The sequence below is a fragment of the Oncorhynchus gorbuscha genome, linkage group LG01 (genome assembly GCF_021184085.1).
Source record: "Oncorhynchus gorbuscha isolate QuinsamMale2020 ecotype Even-year linkage group LG01, OgorEven_v1.0, whole genome shotgun sequence".
NCBI lineage: Eukaryota > Metazoa > Chordata > Actinopteri > Salmoniformes > Salmonidae > Oncorhynchus > Oncorhynchus gorbuscha.
Window position 1 is genome coordinate 17,295,279 of NC_060173.1, and position 24,768 is coordinate 17,320,046.

The 24,768-nt window shown below is 43.6% G+C and overlaps 1 pseudogene; it reads right to left on the bottom strand.

The window, feature by feature from the left end:
• LOC124040076 overlaps window positions 1-24,768 on the bottom strand; it is a 181,311-nt pseudogene that overhangs the window by 151,059 nt on the left and 5,484 nt on the right.

Genomic DNA, 24,768 nt, shown 5'->3' on the forward strand with positions numbered 1-24,768 from the left:
ACTGAGGCTAGGGAACACGGTCACCACCGAAAAATCCATGATTATCGAAAACTTCAACAAGCATTTCTCAACGGCTGGCCATGCCTTCCGCCTGGCCACTCCTACCTCGGCCAACAGCTCCGGCCCCCCCGCAGCTCCTCGCCCAAGACTCTCCAGGTTCTCCTTTACCCAAATCCAGATAACAGATGTTCTGAAAGAGCTGCAAATCCTGGACCTGTATAAATCAGCTGGGCTTGACAATCTGGACCCTCTATTTCTGAAACTAGGATTGGAAAGCTGCTGCAGTCATCCCCCTCTTCAAAGGGGGAGACACCCTGGACACCCTGGACCCAAACTGTTACAGACCTATATCCATTCTGCCCTGCCTATCTAAGGTCTTCGAAAGCCAAGTCAACAAACAGGTCACTGACCATCTCAAATCCCACCGTACCTTCTCCGCTATGCAATCTGGTTTCCGAGCCGGTCACGGGTGCACCTCAGCCACACTCAAGGTACTAAACGTCATCATAACCGCCATCGATAAAAGACAGTACTGTGCAGCCGTCTTCATCGACCTTGCCAAGGCTTTCTGTCAATCACCAGATTCTTATCGGCAGACTCAGTAGCCTCGGTTTTTCGGATGACTGCCTTGCCTGGTTCACCAATTACTTTGCAGACAGAGTTCAGTGTGTCAAATCGGAGGGCATGCTGTCCCGTCCTCTGGCAGTCTCTATGGGGGTGCCACAGGGTTCAATTCTCGGGCCGACTCTTTTCTCTGTATATATCAATGATGTTGGTCTTGCTGCGGGTGATTCCCTGATCCACCTCTACGCAGACGACACCATTCTATATACTTTCGGCCCGTCATTGGACACTGTGCTATCTAACCTCCAAACGAGCTTCAATGCCATACAACACTCCTTCCGTGGCCTCCAACTGCTCTTAAATGCTAGTAAAACCAAATGCATGCTTTTCAACCGATCGCTGCCTGCTCCCGCATGCCCGACTTGCATCACTACACTGGATGGTTCCGACCTTGAATATGTGGACACCTATAAGAACCTAGGTGTCTGGCTAGACTGAAAACTCTCCTTCCAGACCCATATCAAACATCTCCAATCGAAAATCAAATCAAGAGTCTGCTTTCTATTCCGCAACAAAGCCTCCTTCACTCACGCTGCCAAGCTTACCCTAGTAAAACTGACCTATCCTACCGATCCTCGACTTCGGCGATGTCATCTACAAAATCGCTTCCAACACTCTACTCAGCAAACTGGATGCAGTTTATCACAGTGCCATCCGTTTTGTCACTAAAGTACCTTATACTACCCACCACTGCGACTTGTATGCTCTAGTCGGCTGGCCCTCGCTACATATTCGTCGCCAGACCCACTGGCTCCAGGTCATCTACAAGGCCATGCTAGGTAAAGCTCCGCCTTATCTCAGTTCACTGGTCACGATGGCAACACCCATCCGTAGCACGCGCTCCAGCAGGTGTATCTCACTGATCATCCCTAAAGCCAACACCTCATTCGGCCGCCTTTCGTTCCAGTACTCTGCTGCCTCTGACTGGAACGAATTGCAAAAATCGCTGAAGTTGGAGACTTTTATCTCCCTCACCAACTTCAAACATCTGCTATCTGAGCAGCTAACCAATCCCTGCAGCTGTACATAATCTATTGGTAAATAGCCCACCCATTTTCACCTACCTCATCCCTACAGTTTTTATTTATTTACTTTTCTGCTCTTTTGCACACCAATATCTCTACATGATCATCAGATATTGCACACCAATATCTGTACATGATCATCTGATCATTTATCACTCCAGTGTTAATCTGCAATATTGTAATTATTCCCCTACCTCCTCATGCCTTTTGCACACATTGTATATAGACTCCCCCTTTTTTCTACTGTGTTATTGACTTGTTAATTGTTTACTCCATGTGTAACTCTGTGTTGTCTGTTCACACTGCTATGCTTTATCTTGACCAGGTCGCAGTTGCAAATGAGAACTTGTTCTCAACTAGCCTACCTGGTTAAATAAAGGTGAAAAAAATAATAATAATAATAAATATGCCAATAGTGGACATCCTTGCTTTACTCTTCTTGACAGTGTAATACTTTCTGAGAAGTAGCCATTATTTATTATTTTACACTCATGGTTACTATACATATCTTTAACCCATTGTATAAGAGATTCTCCAAAATTGAAATATTCCAGGCATTTATATATAAATTCCAGTCGTACTTTATCAGAATCCTTTTCAAAGTCAGCCAAGAATACCAGGCCTGGTATCCCAGATTTTTCATAGTGTTTTTTTCTTTCCAGTACTTGTCTTATATTATCTGCAATGTATTGTCCATGTAAAAAACTGTCTGATTAGGATGAATAATATCCCACAATACATTTTTAATTATATGCATTTTGATAGAATGTTGTGTGTTAGGGGCCTCCAATTTTTTTCACAGACTGGATCTATATATTTACCACCTGGGTCCCTTTTCAGTAATGGTCAATTAACTACGATTAGTGGAGGTGGAGGAATTTGAAACTAAAACATATGCTTAAAGTACTAGGCTTCCTCTTTCAAAATATTGTTTGGTGAATCATGGGTGACTCCATCATTTGTAACAAGTTTCCTTGTAAATTATTTTTGGTAGCTTTTCTATGTTAAAACATTATGTGGTGCATTTTTCCCCATATTCCATCTAGGTCGCTTTATTTTTTATAATAACTTGAATAGGTTCCTGCAGTTCTTTTTGCTTTCCTTCTAACTTTACCTGTATGGTACAGTTTTTATTACTATCTATCTGTACCATTATTCCCTCTATTTCCTTTGTTAATATGAACTATTTTGACCTAAATTGCTTTTCTTTTAAAGATGAGTATTGCATGGCCCCTAAAGGCACATTTAAAAGTGTCCCACAATAAAGGGATCCGCTGTACATATGTTGTGTTGGAAAACATCATTTATAAAGTCCTCTGTCCTGGTTAAAAACAAGTTGTCATCCAATAGGCTTTGGTTACATTTCCAATATCCTCGCCCAGATGGAAATTCTGTAAGACTAAAGTATATGTCAGTTATTTGATGGTCCGATCACATTCTGTACCCTATCAACACTCTTTTAACTCCCACGAAAATGTCATAAGAAAGTAGTCAAGACGACTAGCTTGATTAAGCTTCCGCCATGTATGTCTCGCTAGGTCAGGATATTTAAGCCTCCATATATCCACTAGTTCCAATATATCCATAATATTCATGATTTCCTTCTGTGCATGAGGGTAATAGTTTGTAATGTGATTTCCTTTACAATCCATTGAGGTATTTAAAACCATATTATAATCTCCCCCCCCCCTAATAATAGAGTCTTGTATTGCTTGTAGGCTTGATAAATTATTATATATATTTTCAAAGAAGAGTGGATCATCATTATGTGGAGCGTAGAGATTAATAAGCCAAATCTGTTTAACTTGTTGAATCTCATTTTTTTTATTTTTGGAAAAATCAATTTTTCAGGACCAGAAAATAGAATATGCATATAATTGACAGCTTAGGATAGAAAACACTCTAAAGTTTCCAAAACTGTAAAGATATTGTCTGTGAGTATAACAGAACTGATATTGCAGGCAAAAGAATTAGAAAAATCCAGTCAGGAACGCAGCGGTTTCTAAATAAGAGTCCCTTCCTGTGCTTCCCTGTTGAGCAGTGACTTGGATATCAACGAGATTCATTTTTCTATGGCTTCCTTAATGTGTCTTTGTGTATTTCTCGCGCAAAAGACAGAGGTAGCCATTTTTCCACCCGGTCTTGCTGAAAAAAGCTCTTTCCCGGTTGATATATTATCGAATAGATATTTGAAAAACACCTTGATGATTGATTCTAAACAATGTTTGCCATGTTTCTGTTGATATTATCGAGCTAATTTGGAGTGACCGCAATTTCCGGTCGTTTTCTCAGCCAAACGTGAAGAACTAACGGAGCTATTTTTGGCTGCAAAAATATTTTTTTGCTGGAAAAAAGGAACATTTGCTATCTAACTGGGAGTCTCGTGAGTGAAAATATCCGAAGCTCATCATAGGTCAACAATTTAATTTGATTGCTTTTCTGATTTTCGTGACCAGATTGCCTGATGCTAGCTAGGCATGATGCTATGCTGGGCTATTGATAAACTTACACAAATGCTTGTCTTGCTTTGGCTGTAAAGCATATTTTCAAAATCTGAGATGACAGGGTGATTAACAAAAGGCTAAGCTGTGTTTGAATATATTTCACTTGTGATTTCATGAATATGAACATTTTCTAGTAAGCTTTTTTTGTCCGTTGCGTTATGCTACTTAGTATCAGTTGATGACAATTCTCCCAGATCCGGAATGGGTAGTTACAAAGTTAAGTTCCAATAACATATTTAAATAATCCATCGACCTTGCAGATCTGTTTAGACAATTTGCACATTTGGATAAAAATGATTGTTAATTGATATCACCCCTTTTGAGTTTCTTTGTCCATGGGAGAAATACATTTCACGCTCATTGTTGAATGAGTTTCCTGTGAACAAGGTATTATATTCCTTCTCTTTTAGCCAGGTAAATACTGATCGTCTTTTACTACTTGCTCTGGTCTGATGAAACTAAGATTCAACTCTTTGTCTGGAATGCCAAGCGTCACGTCTGGAGGAATCATATGGCAGTGTCAGCATCATGCTGTGGGGATGTTTTTCAGCGGGGGGGACTGGGAGACAAGTCAGGATCGAGGCAAAGATGAACGGAGCAAAGTACAGAAAGATCCTTGATGAAAACCTGCTCCAGAGCGCTCAAAACCTCAGACTGGGGTGATGGTTCACCTTCCAACAGGACATCGACCCTAAGAACACAGCCAAGACAACGCAGGAGTGGCTTTGGGACAGGTCTCTGAATGTCCTTGAGTGGCCCAGCCAAAGCCTGGATTTGAACCTGATCGAACATCTCTGGAGAGACCTCAAAATAGCTTATACTGTGCATTTCTTAATTTATTTCCACAATAAATAAATACTATTTATTTCCACAATTAACAAATAATATGCCTCCCTTTCAGCTTGGGAGAGGAGGGCATCGAATCCTCACTCCACGCCCCCCTAAAAGGTGTAGTTGAGCTCAGCCACCTGAGGACGAACCATCCGTCTCTCTCAATGACAGTTTATAAATACCCACATCTGAACTAAAGGTGAGGAGCCCGCCTGATGCCACCCATTGCTACATTTAACTCCACTAGCTCCAAAACAGGTGCCTCAACTAGAATGACAACATAATAATATAAATAGAGATAGAACATAGTTGTTTATATATATTTATACACACAGTGGGGAGAACAAGTATTTGATACACTGCCGAATTTGCAGGTTTTCCCACTTACAAAGCATGTAGAGGTCTGCAAATTTTATCAAAGGTACACTTCAACTGTGAGAGACGGAATCTAAAACAAAAATCCAGGAAATCACATTGTATGATTTTTAAATAATTAATTTGCATTTTATTGCATGGCATAAGTATTTGATCACCTACCAATCAGTAAGAATTCCAGATCTCACAGACCTGTTATTTTTGTGGACAGGTGTCTTGGCTAAAGAGCTGTAGCATTCATATATTTTATCCCTATTCAGCGAAGGGGCATTGACTGCTGCAGAGCAGATTCCTTCTCCCTCCATTTCCCCTGAGCTCAGTGGAGGTGAGATGAGAAATGGGTTAAGTCAGCCCAGGTGGCTTCTGGGTCGCTGCCTCCAGTGGCAGATCGGATGACTGAATGCTTATTGCCACCCCCCAACCCCCCCGCTGTGGTGCCTGACACCTGCGGTGGCCGAAACACAGACATAGCTCACCTGCGGCATTCTATTTGTCCTCACAACAAGAGATCCACTCAAAGTCCTGAATACAAAAGGGGAAGGAGGGACGAAGTGGCTGGATGGATGGTGTGTGTTGTAGTGTCAGGCCCTTGCCTGACTGCCTGGTGGCCAGACCCCTTGAGGCAGAGCACAAATCACTAGACCAAAAATAACAGCCAGGCTGGGTGCTCCTGCCCTGTGCCTCCCCCTCAGCTTGGGAGAGGGGGGTCATCGAATCCTCACTCCACGCCCCCTTAAAAAGTGTAGTTGAGCTCAGCCACCTGAGGACGAACCATCCGTCTCCCTCAATGACAGTTTATAAATACCCACATCTGAACTAAAGGTGAGGAGCCTGCCTGCTGCCACCCATTGCTACATTTAACTCCACTAGCTCCAAAACAGGTGCCTCAACTAGTATGACAACATAATAATATAAATAGAGATAGAACATGGATTTGTATATATATGATAAAATATTCTATATCAAATCTAGAATAATATGTGCTACATAACGACCACTAATCCTGGCACTGATACATAATTTCCACTATGAACTGAATGTGATAAAGCCTCTACACGCAGATACAGAAACACAAGGTACACTTATACAATTGCTCATGCCTACACAGTACTTGAGATTAGAAAGAACCATCCTTAGCTTTTCCTGGCAGAGACGACCATTCTCAGCTTTATGTCTCCCATATAGCTAGCTGTATAGGCCTAGAGGTTACCAGTACTGAACATCCATGACCCATGTGATGCTGGAGCACAAGCATTAATGACTGGTAGGATGTGCCACTGCCTGCAAAACTGGTAGAAAGAGCGAGAGAGACCTTACTGGAGGGGAAGCACTTCACAAAGCATGAAGCACTGAAACATTAGGAGGCACAGTTTAGCTAAAGCATATATTAATCATCATCCTCCTCTTACCTACTGATAACTCTGTTCTTGTGTTGCTCTTTCGGTTGCCACAGGAAAGAACATTAATGTTTCTATAATCTGCCTCTCTTCTCCCATCCACCCACACACTGCCTTGCTCTGACTGTGTTCTCCTCCTCCAGTCAGATCCAGAGTGAGGTCCTTATTATGGTTTAGTGTGTTGGCAGTGGCTCGCTTTGTCGTAATCTGCAGCCCTCACATCACCGCACCACCACTACGCTAACCCTCAGCCCAATTAGCATAACCGTACTAAAACGCCACTGACGGTGAATTTAACACACAGCTCTGTGTGTGTGTATGTGTGTGTGTGACAGGGAATTGACCACACAGCACTGTGGGAGAACCATAAACCATCAGCAATCTTTCAAAATAGTCCTCAGAGGAGTTGAGCTCTGAAAAATAATCTCAGACGGATTCTTGTTTAAAAGGGACATTTTAGAAAGTGAGCTCCAAAAGTATTGGGACAGTAACAAATTGTGTTGGATTTAAAATTATACCATGAGGTTAAAGTGCAGACTGTCAGCTTTAATTTGAGGGTATTTTCATCCATATCGGGGATAAACCGTTTAGAAATTACAGTACTTTTTGTACAAAGTCCCCCCATTCTAGGGGACCAAAAGTATTAGGGACAAATCTGGGGACAAATTCACTTATATATGCATTAAAGTAGCCTAAAGTTTAGTTCAGTAACCTCACAGTCATTGTATCATTTCAAATGCAAACTGCTGGAGTACACAGCCAAAACAACAAAAAATGTGTCACTGTCCCAATACTTTTGGAACTCACTGTATTTGTAATTTGGAAGGATAAACTATGTTAATCCCTGGGGATTCAAAATGCACTGTGTCAGTATATGGTTATCTGTTTAGAACTCTACCCTTGAGGAGTCACTACCTTTTTAACTTATCCTCCATTGACACACTTCTACCAATGAAGAAGCAATCCAGGGTCACTTAGTCTGTAGGACTACCCCTACCATTGAAGCAAGTGAACTCAATAACCCTCAGGTCACAACTATGTCTGGTTTGGTTCCTTAAACAAAAAAAGAGGATCATGCTTACACTATCTCTGAGTTGGAAATGTGTCACTAACAGTCTAAATTAAGAATCCTGTCCCTCTGGCATTTCAAACACCAATTTCCTTCCATCCAGAGCACTATTTTAACTTAAGGCTTTTATCATAGCCTCAATGTGTCAAGTGAGTAACCTGCCCACTGCGCTCAGCTCACTTGGTGTGGGCAGGGTGCTTCCAAGCTGCTGCTGCTTCTGTTTTTTGAGAAATTAGGGAATTTTTCATGTCGAGGTAATTCCCATTTCATTGCATGCCTGCTGATGGATGTGAATGCCAGCAAAGCAGCTTTGATGTTTGTAGAATTACACAGCAGCTGAATGAGAGGAATATCTCCTTGCTGCATAAGCAAAGGACCCGCTGGAGCTGATGACAGGGCTCCCATGTAATGAACAACATCATTTGTGTTTGGAGACTGACTGTTTTTTCTTCTCACTATCTCATTGTGAAGGCAGGTTCAGAACATCAGGAAGAGGAAGAGAGAGAGAGAGAGAGAGAGAGAGAGAGAGAGAGAGAGAGAGAGAGAGAGAGAGAGAGAGAGAGAGAGAGAGAGAGAGAGAGAGAGAGAGAGAGAGAGAGAGAGAGAGAGAGAGATAAAGCAATAAAGCCAAGGGAGGCTGAAAGAAATGTAGCTGAAGTGAAAACAGATCACCACATCCAAGCGGGCATTTTCTACATTCCATGAAAACCTGCTATCTACGCAGTTTCTTCCGAATGCAACTCTACCTCATTGTGTTCCTGCAAGCACAATGTTTTATCAGATATAGATTCTGATTTACAGTGCAATCCTACTATTAGGAATACGTCTCATTATTAAGTACCGGCAGGTTGACGGTACCTCAGACCCATAGCTCATTTCCCCCAAGCCGCCCTGCTTCAATTTACCAGCAGCACCTCTCTCTCTCTTTCTGAGATTCTTATTGCACTGGCCTGCTGCTGCTTCTCTCTCCCTTCATATCTCATGTTGACACATACAACCACTGAAGGACTCTCTGCCATTTTTCTCGGTTGTTGACTGTGGAATTTTACCCCAATCAACTTTTCGGAGGCACATCCGAGTTCAAGGCGACCTATTTAAACTGAGAAATTTACCAGAGGCGGAGGCATTCATTCATCACATCTGAAAAAGTGTAATGGAACAGCGAGCTGAGTCACTGTGTTAGAGAGGGATGTGAGGGACCACAGCAGAGCATTAGAGAGGCAGAAGAGTTGAAGTAGGTTGAAAATTAGTAATCCCCTGTGTTGGGCTGAGATCCCGCTAACGGGATCGATATGACAACAGCCAGTGGAAGTGCAGCGCGCGCCAAATTCAAAACAACAGAAATCCCATCATTAAAATTCCTCAAACATATAAGTATTTTACACCATTTTAAAGATACACTACTTGTTAATCCCACCACAGTGTCCGATTTCAAAAAGGCTTTACGACGAAAGCACACCAAACGATTATGTTAGGTCAGAGCTAAGTCACAGAAAACACAGCCATTTTTCCAGCCAAAGAGAGGAGTCACAAAAAAGCAGAAATAGAGATAAAATGAATCACTAACCTTTGATGATCTTCATCAGATGACACTCATAAGACTTCAGGTTACACAATACATGTATGTTTTGTTCGATAAAGTTCATATTTATATAAAAAAGATTGCAGTATAGATTGGCACATTACGTTCAGTATTTCCAAAATATCCAGTGATTTTGCAGAGAGCCACATCAATTTACAGAAATACTCATAATAAACATTGATAAAAGATACAACTATTATGCACAGAATTATAGATGCACTTCTCTTTAATGCAACCGCAGTGGCAGATTTCCAAAAAGCTTTACCGAAAAAGCAAACCATGCAATAATCTGAGTACAGCGCTCAGAGACCAAAACAACCCAAACAGATATCCGCCATGTTGTGTAGTCAACAGAAGTCAGAAATAGCATTATAAATATTCACTTACCTTTGATGATCTTCATCAATGCACTCCCAGGAATCCCAGTTCCACAATAAATCTTTGATTTGTTCAATAATGTCCAAATACCTCCTTATTTGTTTGCGCGTTTAGCCCAGTAATCCAAATTCATGATGCACGATCACTAGGAGCAGACGAAAAGTCAAAAAGTTTTGTTACAGTCCGTAGAAACATGTCAAACGATGTATAGAATCCATCTTTAGGATGTTTTTAACATAAATCTTTAATAATATTCCAACCGGAGAATTCCTTTGTCTTCAGAAATGCAATGGAACTCAAGCTAACTCTCACGTGAATGTGTGTGGCCAGCTCGTGGCTCTCTGCCAGACCTCTGACTCATTCCCTCTCATTCGCCCCCACTTCACAGTAGAAGCATCAAACCGGGTTCTAAAGACTGTTGACCTCTAGTGGAAGCTTTAGGAAGTGAAATTTGACCCCATAGACACTGCATTCGATAGGGAATGAGTTGAAAAACTACAAACCTCAGATTTCCCACTTCCTGGTTGGATTTTTTCTCAGGTTTTTGCCTGCCATATGAGTTCTGTTATACTCAGACATTCAAACAGTTTTAGAAACTTCAGAATGTTTTCTATCCAAATCTACTACTAATATGCATATATTAGCTTCTGGGCCTGAGTAGCAGGCAGTTTACTCTAGGCACGCTATTCATCCAAGCTACTCAATACTGCCCCCAAGCCATAAGATGTTAAAATGGTTAAGGTAAGGTTTACTTAAAAAAAAGAAAATTAACTGAAGAGAAAGCTATCTAACTCCAGACAAAATCAAAAACTATAAACAAATCAAATTTCAAATCAAATCAAATGTATTTATATAGCCCTTCGTACATCAGCTGATATCTCAAAGTGCTGTACAGAAACCCAGCCTAAAACCCCAAACAGCAAGCAATGCAGGTGTAGAAGCACGGTGGCTAGGAAAAACTCCCTAGAAAGGCCAAAACTTAGGAAGAAACCTAGAGAGGAACCAGGCTATGTGGGGTGGCCAGTCCTCTTCTGGCTGTGCCGGGTGGAGATTTTAAGAGAACATGGCCAAGATGTTCAAATGTTCATAAATGACCAGCATGGTCGTATAATAATAAGGCAGAACAGTTGAAACTGGAGTAGCAGCACGGTCAGGTCGACTGGGGACAGCAAGGAGTCATCATGTCAGGTAGTCCTGGTGTAACGACGTTCGTCTGTTGTAAGAAGAGAGTCAGACCGAAATGCAGCGTGTAGGTTACTCATGACTTTAATGAATGATATGACGGTACATGAAATAACTGATATAAGAAAACAACAAACGAAACGTGAAACTAATTACAGCCTATCTGGTGACTACAACACAGAAACAGGAACAAACACCCACAAAATACAACGCGAACTCAGGCTACCTAAATACGGTTCCCAATCCGAGACAACGAGAATCACCTGACTCCAATTGAGAATCGCCTCAGGCAGCCAAGCCTAACTAGACACACCCCTAATCATACACAATCCCAATTAATACAAACCCCGATACGAAACCCAACATATAAACCCATGTCACACCCTGGCCTACCCAAACATATACCAAAAACACAAAATACAAAGACCAAGGCGTGACAGAACCCCCCTAAGGTGCGGACTCCCGGACGCACCTCAAGAGCATGGGGAGGGTCCGGGTGGGTGTCTGTCCATGGTGGCGGTTCTGGCTCGGGACGTGGACCCCACTCCATTAATGTCCTATTTCCTCCCCTTCGCGTCCTGGGATAATCCACCTTCTCCGCCGACCATGGCCTAATAGTCCTCACCCAGATCCCCACATAACTGAAGAGCAGCTCATGACAGAGGGGCAGCTCGGGACAGAGGGGCTTCTCAGGACAGAGGGGCATCTCAGGACAGAGGGGCATCTCAGGACAGAGGGGCATCTCGGGACAGAGGGGCATCTCGGGACAGAGGGGCAGCTCGGGACAGAGGGGCAGCTCGGGACTGAGGGAAAGCCCGGTACTGAGGGGAAGCCCAATACTGAGAGGAAGCCCAATACTGAGAGGAAGCCCAGTACTGAGATGAAGCTCAGGCAGGAAGTAGGCTACGGTAAATCCTGGCTGGCTGGCAGATCTGGAAGAGACTGGTTGTCGAGCAGATCTGGAAGAGACTGGTTGTTGAGCAGATCTGGAAGAGACTGGTTGTCGGGCAGATCTGGAAGAGACTGGTTGTCGGGCAGCGCTGGGCTGACTGGCGGCACTGGCGGCGCTGGGCAGACTGGCGGCGCTGGGCAGACTGGGAGCACTGGTGGCGCTGGGCAGACTGGGAGCACTGGTGGCGCTGGGCAGACTGGGAGCACTGGCCGCGCTGGGCAGACTGGGAGCACTGGCCGCGCTGGGCCGACTGGGAGCACTGGCGGCGCTGGACAGACAGGAGACTCCGGCAGGGCAGGAGAGGAGAAAGGCTCTGGCTGCGCTAAACAGGCGGGAGACTCCGACAGCGCAGGAGAGGAGAAAAGCGCTGGCTGCGCTGAACAGGCGAGGCGCACTGGAGGCCTGGTGCGTGGTGCTGGAACTGGTGGTACTGGCGCGAGGACACGCACAGGAAGCCTGGTGCGGGGAGCTGCTACCGGAGGACTGGTGTGTAGAGGTGGCTCTGGATAGACCAGACCGTGCAGGCGCACTGGAGCTCTTGAGCACCGAGCCTGCCCAAGCTTACCTGGCTCGATGCCCACTCTAGCCCGGCAAATAGGAAGAGCTGGTATGTGCCGCACCGGGCTATGCTCCCGCACTGAAAACACTGTGCGCTCCATAGCATAACACGGTGCCTGCCCGGTCTCTCTAGCCCACCAGTGAGCACAGGGAGTTTGCGCAGGTCTCCTACCTGGCATAACTATTCTCCCTTCTAGCCCCCCCCAATAATTTTTTGGGGCAGCTTTTCAGGTTTCCTTGCCAACAGTGTTCCCTCGTATAGTCGGCTCCTATCTCCCGCTGCCTCTGCTCTACTTAGTGCCTCCACCAGTTCCCATGGGAGGCGATCTCTTCTGGCCAATATTTTCTCCCAAGTGTAACAACCTTTACCATCCAACACGTCTTCCCATGTCCATTCTCCGAATAATTCATCCTCCCTTTGCTGCTCCAGCTATCACTGCCTGTTTAAACCAGCGCCTCTCCGTTTTAGCCAGCATGTCTTTTTCTTTGACTCGATTCGCCTGTAGCCCTCTTCGTACTGCTGAAGCGAATCCCAGGCGGGCTCCTGCACTCGCTCTGGGTCGGCCGCCCACCTGTCGATTTCTTCCCACGTCGTATAATCCATGCTTCTGCTGTCCATAACGTCCTCCTTTAGCTCCTGCCAGTTTACACACTGCTCGGTCTGTGAGTGGTGGGTGTTTCTGTAACGACGTTCGTCTGTTGTAAGAAGAGAGTCAGACCGAAATGCAGCGTGTAGGTTACTCATGACTTTAATGAATGATATGACGGTACATTAAATAACTGACATAAGAAAACAACAAACAAAACGTGAAACTAATTACAGCCTATCTGGTGACTACAACACAGAAACAGGAACAAACACCCACAAAATACAACGCGAACTCAGGCTACCTAAATACGGTTCCCAATCCGAGACAACGAGAATCACCTGACTTCAATTGAGAATCGCCTCAGGCAGCCAAGCCTAACTAGACACACCCCTAATCATACACAATCCCAATTAATACAAACCCCAATACGAAACCCAACATATAAACCCATGTCCCACCCTGGCCTACCCAAACATATACCAAAAACACAAAATACAAAGACCAAGGCGTGACACCTGGGGCATGGTCCTAGGGCTCAGGTCCTCCGAGAGAGAGAAAGAAAGAAAGAGAGAATGAGAGAGAGCATATGTGGGGTGGCCAGTCCTCTTCTGGCTGTGCTGGGTGGAGATTATAAGAGAACATGGCCAAGATGTTCAAATGTTTATAAATGACCAGCATGGTCGAATAATAATAAGGCAGAACAGTTGAAACTGGAGCAACAGCACGGCCAGGTGGACTGGGGACAGCAAGGTGTCATCATGTCAGGTAGTCCTGGGGCATGGTCCTAGGGCTTAGGTCAGTTGAAACTGGAGCAGCAGCACGGCCAGGTGGACTGGGGACAGCAAGGAGTCATCATGTCAGGTAGTCCTGGGGCATGGTCCTAGGGCTCAGGTCCTAGGACCATGGGAGTACGACCCTGCCTCACACAGGAAGCGGCGCAGGTCCTAATCCAGGCACTTGTCATCTCCCGTCTGGATCACTGCAACTCGCTGTTGGCTGGGCTCCCTGCCTGTGCCATTAAACCCCTACAACTCATCCAGAACGCCGCAGCCCGTCTGGTGTTCAACCTTCCCAAGTTCTCTCACGTCACCCCGCTCCTCCGCTCTCTCCACTGGCTTCCAGTTGAAGCTCGCATCCGCTACAAGACCATGGTTCTTGCCTACGGAGCTGTGAGGGGAACGGCACCTCAGTACCTCCAGGCTCTGATCAGGCCCTACACCCAAACAAGGGCACTGCGTTCATCCACCTCTGGCCTGCTCGCCTCCCTACCACTGAGGAAGTACAGCTCCCGCACAGCCCAGTCAAAACTGTTCGCTGCTCTGGCCCCCCAATGGTGGAACAAATTCCCTCACGACGCCAGGACAGCGGAGTCAATCACCACCTTCCGGAGACACCTGAAACCCCACCTCTTTAAGGAATACCTAGGATAGGATAAGTAATCCCTCTCACCCCCCCCCCTTTAAGATTTAGATGCACTATTGTAAAATGACTGTTCCACTGGATGTCATAAGGTGAATGCACCAATTTGTAAGTCGCTCTGGATAAGAGCTTCTGCTAAATGACTTAAATGTAAATGTAAATGTCCTCCGAGAGAGAGAAAGAAAGAGAGTAGGAGAGACTTAGAGAACGCACAATTAGATTCACACAGGACACCGAATAGGACAGGAGAAGTACTCCAGATATAACAAACTGACCCTAGCCCCCCGACACATAAACTACTGCAGCATAAATACTGGAGGCTGAAACATGACGGATCATCCTGAGCGCATAAATAGCACACTGAAACAGTGACATGAGGCCAACTGTACATGGAGGATATTTACCAGCTACTTAGCGTAAAAGCATGACCATAAATCTTTAAGCAGAGAAGATATGAATACTTAATTTACTGCTCTGATGAACAGGAATTTATACATATATAAATATTAGTAAAGTGATGAGATTTCACAGGGTATTCAATTAATTTACTAATTCAGTCCATTCTTATTAACATGCTGAATGAAATGACTGCCTCTGAGCAAGTCAGAGGGAACAACGTATTTTATTGAACGTTTAAGAAAAAAATAAGCACATTTGTGAATGCAGGTGTGCATGCTCGGAGCACTATATGCGTGTGTGTGCGCGTGCATGTGCACATGTGTGCGCTTGCAGTTTCGCAGAGAGGGATCCTTAGCTCAGAGGGCAGTGGCCTGCTTTAACAGAAGCCAATCCCCGGACATCACGCTCCTGCTGCACTCAAACAAATGACAAATAATGACAATCTTACAGCCAGCAACCACCAGGCAACAGACATGGGAAAACATCCCTATCTGGTAGATAGGAGACGGACTGAAGTGATCACTTTTGGTAAAACAAACCCTTTTAACCTCCCACATTTAACCTCCATACCATTCCTTCCCTTCTCAACCCTTCCCCTCTCCTCTCCTCCATTCCCCTCCTTCCCTTTCCTGGCCTCCCGTCTCTCCCAAGGGGCCAAAGTGTGCAGTCTGGGGTTTGTTCCTCTGTTTCAACAGGGACCTCATGGCTCATGGAAGTCTGCTCCCCTGTTCCTGTCTCCAGGGACAGGAACTCCTACCTCCACTGACCGCGTTCCCGCTGTTGCCCCAGCAACATTTCTGCAGGGGGGAGATTGTCTGCTCAGAGTCTCCTAGATTAAGTATCTCAGAGGCTTTTGCTTGCCATTTTTCCCCCTCTGTTTTCTATTTTTTTCTAAACCCAATCCCAAAACAATGGGCTTTGGTCATGGCTGGCTAAAACATAGCTTAACAAAGCTGGGATGTACCGGAGTTCTGTGAGCTGTAACTGAACTGGATTCTGTTGATGCTAATTACACAAACTCAATACAGTCCAACCAAACTGGAGGAATGCTGTTTCTCTCTTCTTGGCATCCCCACTTCAAAGACAAGCAACAGGAAGAGAAGAAAGTTCAGAGAATGAAGACTTGAAGCTTTTGAAGGTTTACCGAGCTGCTGCTGTGCATGCCATGAATATTCATACACTTTTAGAAGGGAAAAACTTTTGCGTCAACTTTAAACTTCTGTTTTTCTCTCGTCTTGTACCAGGATGGTAATCGCAAAACGTTGTCATAAACAAATGAACACTGCCAGGAAAGGGGATTTAGTCATCTGTTATGACACCTGTTTATAACACGTGGAGTAGCACTTCTCCCTTTCCACAAGAAAATTAGATTTAGCAGAAATCTGTTTCCAGGGCTGCTCAGAACCAAATGGTTATGTTCACAGCAGAACATAAAATCAATCAGCTTTGTAATGGTCTTGTCTGAAAGCATGACAAATACCCAATGTGGTGGATAGCTTTACATACAGTATATGCACTCATAAACATGCTGACAGAACCATTTTCCTCATCCACTGCTATGGCCTGGCCTTGAAACGAGGAGTAGTCTATTCTGTAAATAAGAAATTACTCAGAGGACCGGAATATTCACTTGGACAATTTGTGTTTAAAATGAGTACCAATTACAGTAGGAAATCAGTCCGACTTGCCGTAGCAGTAGTTCAATATCACATTTGAAATGTAAATACAGTACAGGCCAGGGTGAGATTCTTCGGTACATAATAAAGCAGCTTTTTGTGGTTTTAATGAAATCCCTCTCGATCAATGCTGTCAATACAGATCGACAGTATTTCACATTATAACTGTTGTCGTCTGGAGATAGAGAGTAGGACCAAGGTGCAGCGTGGTAAATGTTCATGTCTTTTTAATAAACAAACTGAACACTGGAACAAAAACAATAAACGATGTGAACAAAACTAAACAGTACCGTGTGGCCCAAACACTCACACGGAAACAAACACCCACAAACCAAAAGTGAAACCCAGGCGACCTAAGTATGATTCTCAATCAGAGACGACTAACGCCACCTGCCTCTGATTGAGAACCATACTGGGCCGAACACAAAAACCAACATAGAAAAACAAACAGACTGCCCACCCTAACTCACGACCTGACCATACTAAAACAAAGACAAAAACACAGGAACTAAGGTCAGAACGTGACACATGTTGCCATTTTTAATCATTCTCAAAAGCATGTAGATTAATTGGTGGATATGCACATCTTAAAAGAATAAGATAATAAAATAAGGTTAGGATATGATATGATGATATGAAGTGCATTTGGGTATTAGGAAAGTGCTATATAAATCATATGTATTATTATTATGTACATGGGTGATCTAATGCAGGGATCATCTCAATACCAGAGATAGATAGTTTGTGAACAGACACAAATACACACAGCTCCTTTATTACCATGATATACTGCTGAGTGTGTGTACCACAGAAATATAATTACTAGAATGGTTATTCTCATTCTAGTCAATGAGTCTGTAAGACACTGCCGTATCACTTAGTAACAATGTTACCGCGGTCAATGCTGTTTAAATCATTTTCCATATAAGATTCAAACAGTGCTCTCAGGCTAAACCCAATGTCAGATTACGTTAGATTAGCATTCCGTGCTAGCCCTCTCTCTCCTTCCTACACTCCTCCTTTCCTGCTCCCTGTCTTCTTCCCTCTTTCTCCCTCCCTGCCCACCTCCCTCAATCTTCTTCACTCCCTCTCTCCACTCTGCCAGGAATAGTGCCTCATAATGCAAGGCTCTACGCTGACCTTTCTCTTACAAGGAGCACGTGTGCGCCTCAGTTGAAAAATGTAGGCTCATATGCAAGTAAAATGTTCTCACTGTAGAGCTCTGTAATGGCTGAACAACACGTCCCCTGCAGGGAAAGGAAGGGAGAGGCTGCCATCTTGGGGTAATTATGAAAGAGGGATTTATCCTGCCTGCTTTCCTGCCTGCCTGCCGCTGTCTGTCTGAGTCCACTCAACCCACAGGGCACAACACATCAAACCCCACAGCAATTTATTATTTATGATATGTAACCTTTATTTAACCAGGTAGCCCCATTGAGGACAGAATAGCTATTGTCTAAGGGAGAAATGCATTAATGGGTGATATGTGGACATTCATGCTGAATTAGAATAATAATGTAGAACCAAAATAAATTAAACATTTCTGAAGCAATGTACCAATGGAGACAGAGGTTGTCAAACCCAGTTAAGCTGATGAAAACAGAAAATACACCAAGCAGTTACATATTCCTTAACTGTGTCTTTTAGGTGTGGTTTTTATATACAGTTGAAGTCGGAAGTTTACATACACCTTAGCCAAATACATTTAAACTCAGTTTTTCACAATTCCTGACATTTAATTCCAGTAAAAAATTCCCTATCTATGGTCAGTTAGGATCACCATTTTATTTTAAGAATGTGAAATGCCAGAATAATAGTAGAGAACTATTTACTTCAGCTTTTATTTCTTTCATCACATTCCCAGTGGGTCAGAAGTTTACATGCACTCAATTAGTATTTGGTAGCATTGCCTTTAAATTGTTTAACTTGGGTCCAACATTTCGGGGTAGCCTTCCACAAGCTACCCAAGCACACGCTTTTCAGTTCTGCCCACAAATTTTTATCTAGGATTGAAATCAGGGCTTTGTGATGGCCACTCCAATACCTTGATTTTGTTGTCCTTAAGTCATTTTGCCACAACGTTGGAAGTATGCTTGGGGTCATTGTCCATTTGGAAGACCCATTTGCGACCAAGCTTTAACTTATTGACTAATGTCTTGAGATGTTGCTTCAATATATCCACATAATTTTCCTTTCCTCATGATGCCATCTATTTTGTGAAGTGCACCAGTCCCTCCTGCAGCAAAGTACCCCCACAACATGATGCTGCCACCCCCATGCTTCACTGTTGGGATGGTGTTCTTCGGCTTGCAAGCATCACCCTTTTTCCTCCAAACATAACGATGGTCACTATGACCAAACAGTTCTATTTTTGTTTCATCAGACAAGAGGACATTTCTCCAAAAAGTATGATATTTGACACCATGTGCAGTTGCAAACTGTTTTGGAGCAGTGGCTTCTTCCTTGCTGAGCACCCTATCAGGTTATGTCAATAAGGACTCGTTTTACTGTGGATATAGATACTTTTGTACCTGTTTCCTCCATCTTCACAAGGTCCTTTGCTGTTGTTCTGGGATTGATTTGAACTTTTCGCACCCAAGTACGTTCATCTCTAGAAGAAAGAATGTGTCTCCTTCTTGAGCGGTATGATGGCTACGTGGTCCCATGGTGTTTATACTTTACTTACTATTGTTTGTACAGATGAACGTGGTACCTTCACACAATTTGGAAATTGCTCCCAAGGATGAAATTGGCTGATTGGCTGATTTGCTGTCTCCAATTGGCTGATTTCTTATGATTATGTCAATTGGCCAGAAGCTTCTAAAGCCATGACATCATTTTCTGGAATGTTCCAAGCTGTTTAAAGGCACAGTCATCTTAGTGTATGTAAACTTCTTACCCACTGGAATTGTGATACAGTGAAATAATCTGTCTGTAAACAATTGTTGGAAAAATGACTTGCGTCATGCACAATGTAGATGTCCTGATAGACTTAACAAAATTTGTGGAGTAGTTGAAAAATGAATTTAAATGAGTTTTAATGACTCCAACCTAAGTGTATGTAAACTTCCCACTCCAACTGTAAGACCTCTTGGGTTGCCAACCTCACCTGCACAGTGTTTTTGTCATGTTTTTTTTATGTGCAAGCTTTTGTTTTTCACTTGTCTTCTTTAATGTGAATAAATCAAACTAAAACATGTCTGCCTATTCATAACCCCTTGCTCTTCCACATCAAACCTGAATACCATCAAAGCAACACAACACAAATGCATCAGACATTTACGTTTTACATTTTAGTCACCACCAATAAATCTACAATAATCGATCATTTCAATAAGCATTTTTCAACGGCTGATGTTCTGAAAGAGCTGCAAAATCTGGATCCCTACAAATCAGCTGGGCTAGACAATCTGGACCCTTTCTTTCTAAAATGTCAAAATTGTTGCAACCTCTATTTCTAGCCTATTCAACCTCTCTTTCGTGTCGTCTGAGATCCCCCAAAATTGGAAAGCTGCTGCGGTCATCCCCCTCTTCAAAGGGGGAGACACTCTCGACCCCAACTGTTATAGACCTATATCCACCCTGCCCTGCCTTTCTAAAATCTTCGAAAGCCAAGTTAACAGATCTCCGACCATTTCGAATCCCACCGTACCTTCTCCACTATGCAATCTGCTTTCCGAGCTGGTTCATGGGTGCACCTCAGCCACGCTCAAGGTCCTAAACGATATCATAACCGCCACCAAAAGACTACTGTGCAGCTGTCTTCATCGACCTGGCCAAGGCTTTCGACTCTGTCAATCACCGCATTCTTATCGGCAGACTCAATAGCCTTTGTTTCTCAAATGACTGCCTCGCCTGGTTCACCAACTACTTCTCAGATAGAGTTTAGTGTGTCAAATTGAAGGTCCTGTCCTGGAACTCTGGCAGATTCTATGGGGGTGCCACAGGGTTAAATTCTCTGACACTTTTCTCTGTATATATCAATGGTGGTCGCACTTGTAAATGAGAACTTGTTCTCAACTAGCCTACCTGGTTAAATAAAGGTGAAACTGAAACTTATCCAGAGCGACTTACAGTTAGTGCATTCATCTTAAAATAACTAAGTGGGACAAGCACATATCACAGGCATAAAAAGTAACATTTTCCTCAATATCGTAGCTACAGTAGAGTCACGGAGCTAGAAGGGGTGTCTCAGAAGAAATCTCAGAAGCCATCGCAATAACAAAAACATAAGTAGGCTGGGATTAGTGCGCCCAGGGACTTGAGTCTATGAGGAGAGAGTGCGAGAGGATACTTTTTTCAGGGGAGATTTTGGCTGATTCTCAAATAACACCCTATTTCCTTACATCCCTATGGGCCCTTCTCAAAAGTAGAGCACCATATAGGAAATAGAGTGCCATTTGTGACGCAGACTTTTTCATTAGCAGCCAGGGCCACATTTGGCTTCCCACGGTGCTTCAGAACAAAGAGTGTGTCTGAAAGCAGGGACCCTTGACGTGGGACGTGGCACTCTAATTGGAGCCTTGGTAATCCTCTCTCTCCCCCCTCCCTCTCCAGTCTCGGCTGTGGAACCAACAGTGTCAACAGGCTCTCTACTTTAACAACGGCACAGGGGAGCAGATCGTCACTGTTCAGCCAGCCGTGGGCAGATGCCTACTCCACACACACAGAGAGCGAGAGAGAAAGAGGGAGGGGAGGGGTTAGCAGACCAGCTCTGCGTGCTCCTCAGCGCAGCAGGGGAGTGGAGGAGTGATTGCGGGGAAGTAAGGTGGTACACGTCATCTACTGACGTGGATGAGGATTAGGAGAATAGTTTAGAGAGGATGAAACTCAACTCGACAGCCTGCCCTTCACTCTATGGATTACGTGGTGTATTGCAGTGTTTCCCAACTCCAGTCCTCAAGTATTTCCAACAGCACAAATGTTTTTTGTATCCCTGGACAAAAACACCTGATTCAACTTGTCAAGGGCTTGATGATTATTTGACAAGTATAATCAGGTGTGCTTGTCCAGGGCCACAACAAAAAATTATACTGTTGCGGGTACTGAAAGACCGGAGCTGGGAACCACTGGTCTACCACTGGAGGCTTGGAGAGAAGCACTAATTATATCAGCCTTGCTAGGTAGAGTCGTCAGTGACTCAAAAGGTCAGCTGGATATATCAGGATAAAAAAAGAAGATGAAACACAGATATCGAACGGACAGAAACATGTTGTTTCCATGTCAACATGCAGTACAGTAAGGATGGATGATGTACAGGCCAAGGCTTGGGGCGAAATACAACAATCCTGTCATTATTCATGAACACACATATGACAAGTACAGTACATCATTGGTACCACAGGTGAAATCCACTTGATTTTAGCAACAAACAAGGTCCCAGTTTGTATGACAGCAAATAAACAACAGTGTATGTAAACGTGGATAAATTGTAGTTACTTGCAGGACTGACACAATGTCATCTCGTCGTACTTGGTAGTTCCTCACACTCCAGCGGTTCAGCAGCATCATGTCAGAACCTGTCACATTCCCCTCAGGACACATAGAGGGCTGAGGAGACACACACACATGTACCCACACAAACAAGTCATAGACAAAAATTTGAGGATCGGGAGAAGTACAGCAGCATTGTCATTAGTGTCCTCCTGAACAGAAATACAGCAGCTAAGGTCAAGGAAGGGACAAACATGGGACTGACTGACTGACTGAACACATAACACCTGAATACCTCAGGGACCTATTGTTCTCAAAGTGACATATCGTTCTCAACGTGACATACTGTTCTCAAAATGACATACTGTTCTCAAAGTGACATACCGTTCTCAAAGTGACATACCGTTCTCAAAGTGACATACCGTTCTCAACGTGACATTACTGTTCTCAAAGGGACTTATTGTTCTCAAAGTGACATATCGTTCTCAACGTGACATACTGTTCTCAAAGTGACATACTGTTCTCAAAGTGACATACCGTTCTCAAAGTGACATACCGTTCTCAAAGTGACATACCGTTCTCAACATGACATACTGTTCTCAAAGGGACTTATTGTTCTCAAAGTGACATATCGTTCTCAACGTGACATACCGTTCTCAACGTGACATACCGGTGTCGTGTCTTTACTATCATTAACTGAAGACTTATAGTTTTTAGCAAAGATTCTCTGTAATTAGTATTACGCGGTTAAACTGATTAATCATGTAACTGTAATTAACTAGGAAGTTGCGGCACCAAGGAAGAATATTCAGATTACAAAGTTATCATTTCCTAAAATAACTTTTCAGATATTTTATCTGATCAAATTAGTCTTCTAATTAATGCATTATTTACTTTACCTCACGTTAGTCTCATTCCAAACGTCGTAAATTTTTGGTTATCTGCACGAACCCAGTCTTCACTATGAGTCATCCATACATCAATTGTCTTAAATAATTTATTTATTACTAACTAAGTAATTCACAGAAATTCTAAACAAACAAACAAGGTAAATGTGGTTACATGAAATGAGAATGTGCCCTAGTGGGATAAACGGGCATGGCGTTTTGTTAGACAAAAGGGGAAGTGGGGGTCGACTAAGAAGTAACTACAGAGTGATAGTTATAACAATTGAAATGCTAATCCTTTACACATTCGGGAACAATTGCAATCCACATATATATTAACGCTCAGTGTGTCGTCTTGATCGCTGTTGAAAAGTTTGTTTCTTTTGTAGAATTGTCCATCTCTCTCTCTCTCTCTCTCTCTCTCTCTCTCTCTCTCTCTCTCTCTCTCTCTCTCTCTCTCTCTCTCTCTCTCTCTCTCTCTCTCTCGGTTGTGGTTAGAGGGGATAGTTCGGAGTGACATTCATTAGTTTTGTTATAGAATGGATGTTTCGGCGGTCGTCATTCTTCGCGTGCAATGATACCGAATTCCTAGCTGCAGACTAGTAATTAATATCAAAGACTTGTTCTTATTCTGTCGGTATCAATAGTCTAAGAGTTTAACTGTATGGTTAAAAGATTCAGCAATGGATTACAACCTTTGTCCTCTCATAATGGAGAAAAACATGGTCTGCAACCTTTAGCCATCTCGTAATTGAGGTAAGCTTGGTCTGCTGATCTAAAACCTGAGTGGGGGTTTTATTCAGAAGGGCCGAAAAAGGGCTGTCCCAGGAGGCCTGACCCTAACTGGGCTCAGGGGCGGTCCTCTGATTTAGTTCAAATCAAAAGGGAATTGTATTTTTCTTCATGAAACAGTCCATAATCATATCACACAATTATACAAACAGTATCATACTCACTCATTCATCTTATACAACAATTAGATGTAAACCTCATATCTGAGGCTATTATATAAACAGTGTTATGGTAATGTGGCCACACCGTCTCCCATGAGCTTCCCCAAGTTCTGACAAACGGACCAGTTCTTAGCTGGATTCTTCACCGATCTTTTATATTTTCTCCGGAACATGAAATTTGTTCTTACCTCAAATTCTGTGAGTTGGAAGGTAACGTAATCTCCGGACTATAAGCCGTTACTTTATTCCCACGCTTTGAACCTTGCAGTTTATACAATGACGCGGCTAATTTGGGGATTTTTCCCGCTTTCACAAGATTCATGCCGCCAAAAAACTGAGCACCGTCACATAATGTGACGGAAATCGAGCGCACTCAAACTCCCCATCATTCTGATTACGGTAGTAATTTTGTCACCCTCATCATGGCAAAGACACGGAGAAATGCATATGATGCAGCTTTCAAGTTGAAGGTGATCGATCTGGCTGTTGGAAAAGGAAATAGAGCTGCTGCATGGGAGCTTGGCCTTAATGAGTCGATGATAAGACGTTGGAAACAGCAGCGTGAGGAACTGACTCAGTGCAAAAAGACAACAAAAGCTTTCAGAGGGAAGAAAAGCAGATGGCCCAAAGTATTTGCAGCCACTCGACATCAGTGTAAATCATGCATTTAAGGTGGCGCTCCTTGTTCAGTGGGAGGCTTGGATGACAAGTGGGGAGAAATCCTTCACCAAAACGGGCCGCATGCGAAGAGCAACTTATGTTCAAGTCTGCCAGTGGGTCTTGACAGCGTGGAAAAAAATCCACTATCATCAACGGGTTTCGAAAGGCTGGACTGCTCCGTGTTGAAGGGGCAGCATGAGCTCAGCGGGGTATTTGCCTCCGGATGAAAGTGACGAGAGCGACAATGAAAACGATCCAACATCGGATCAAGCAA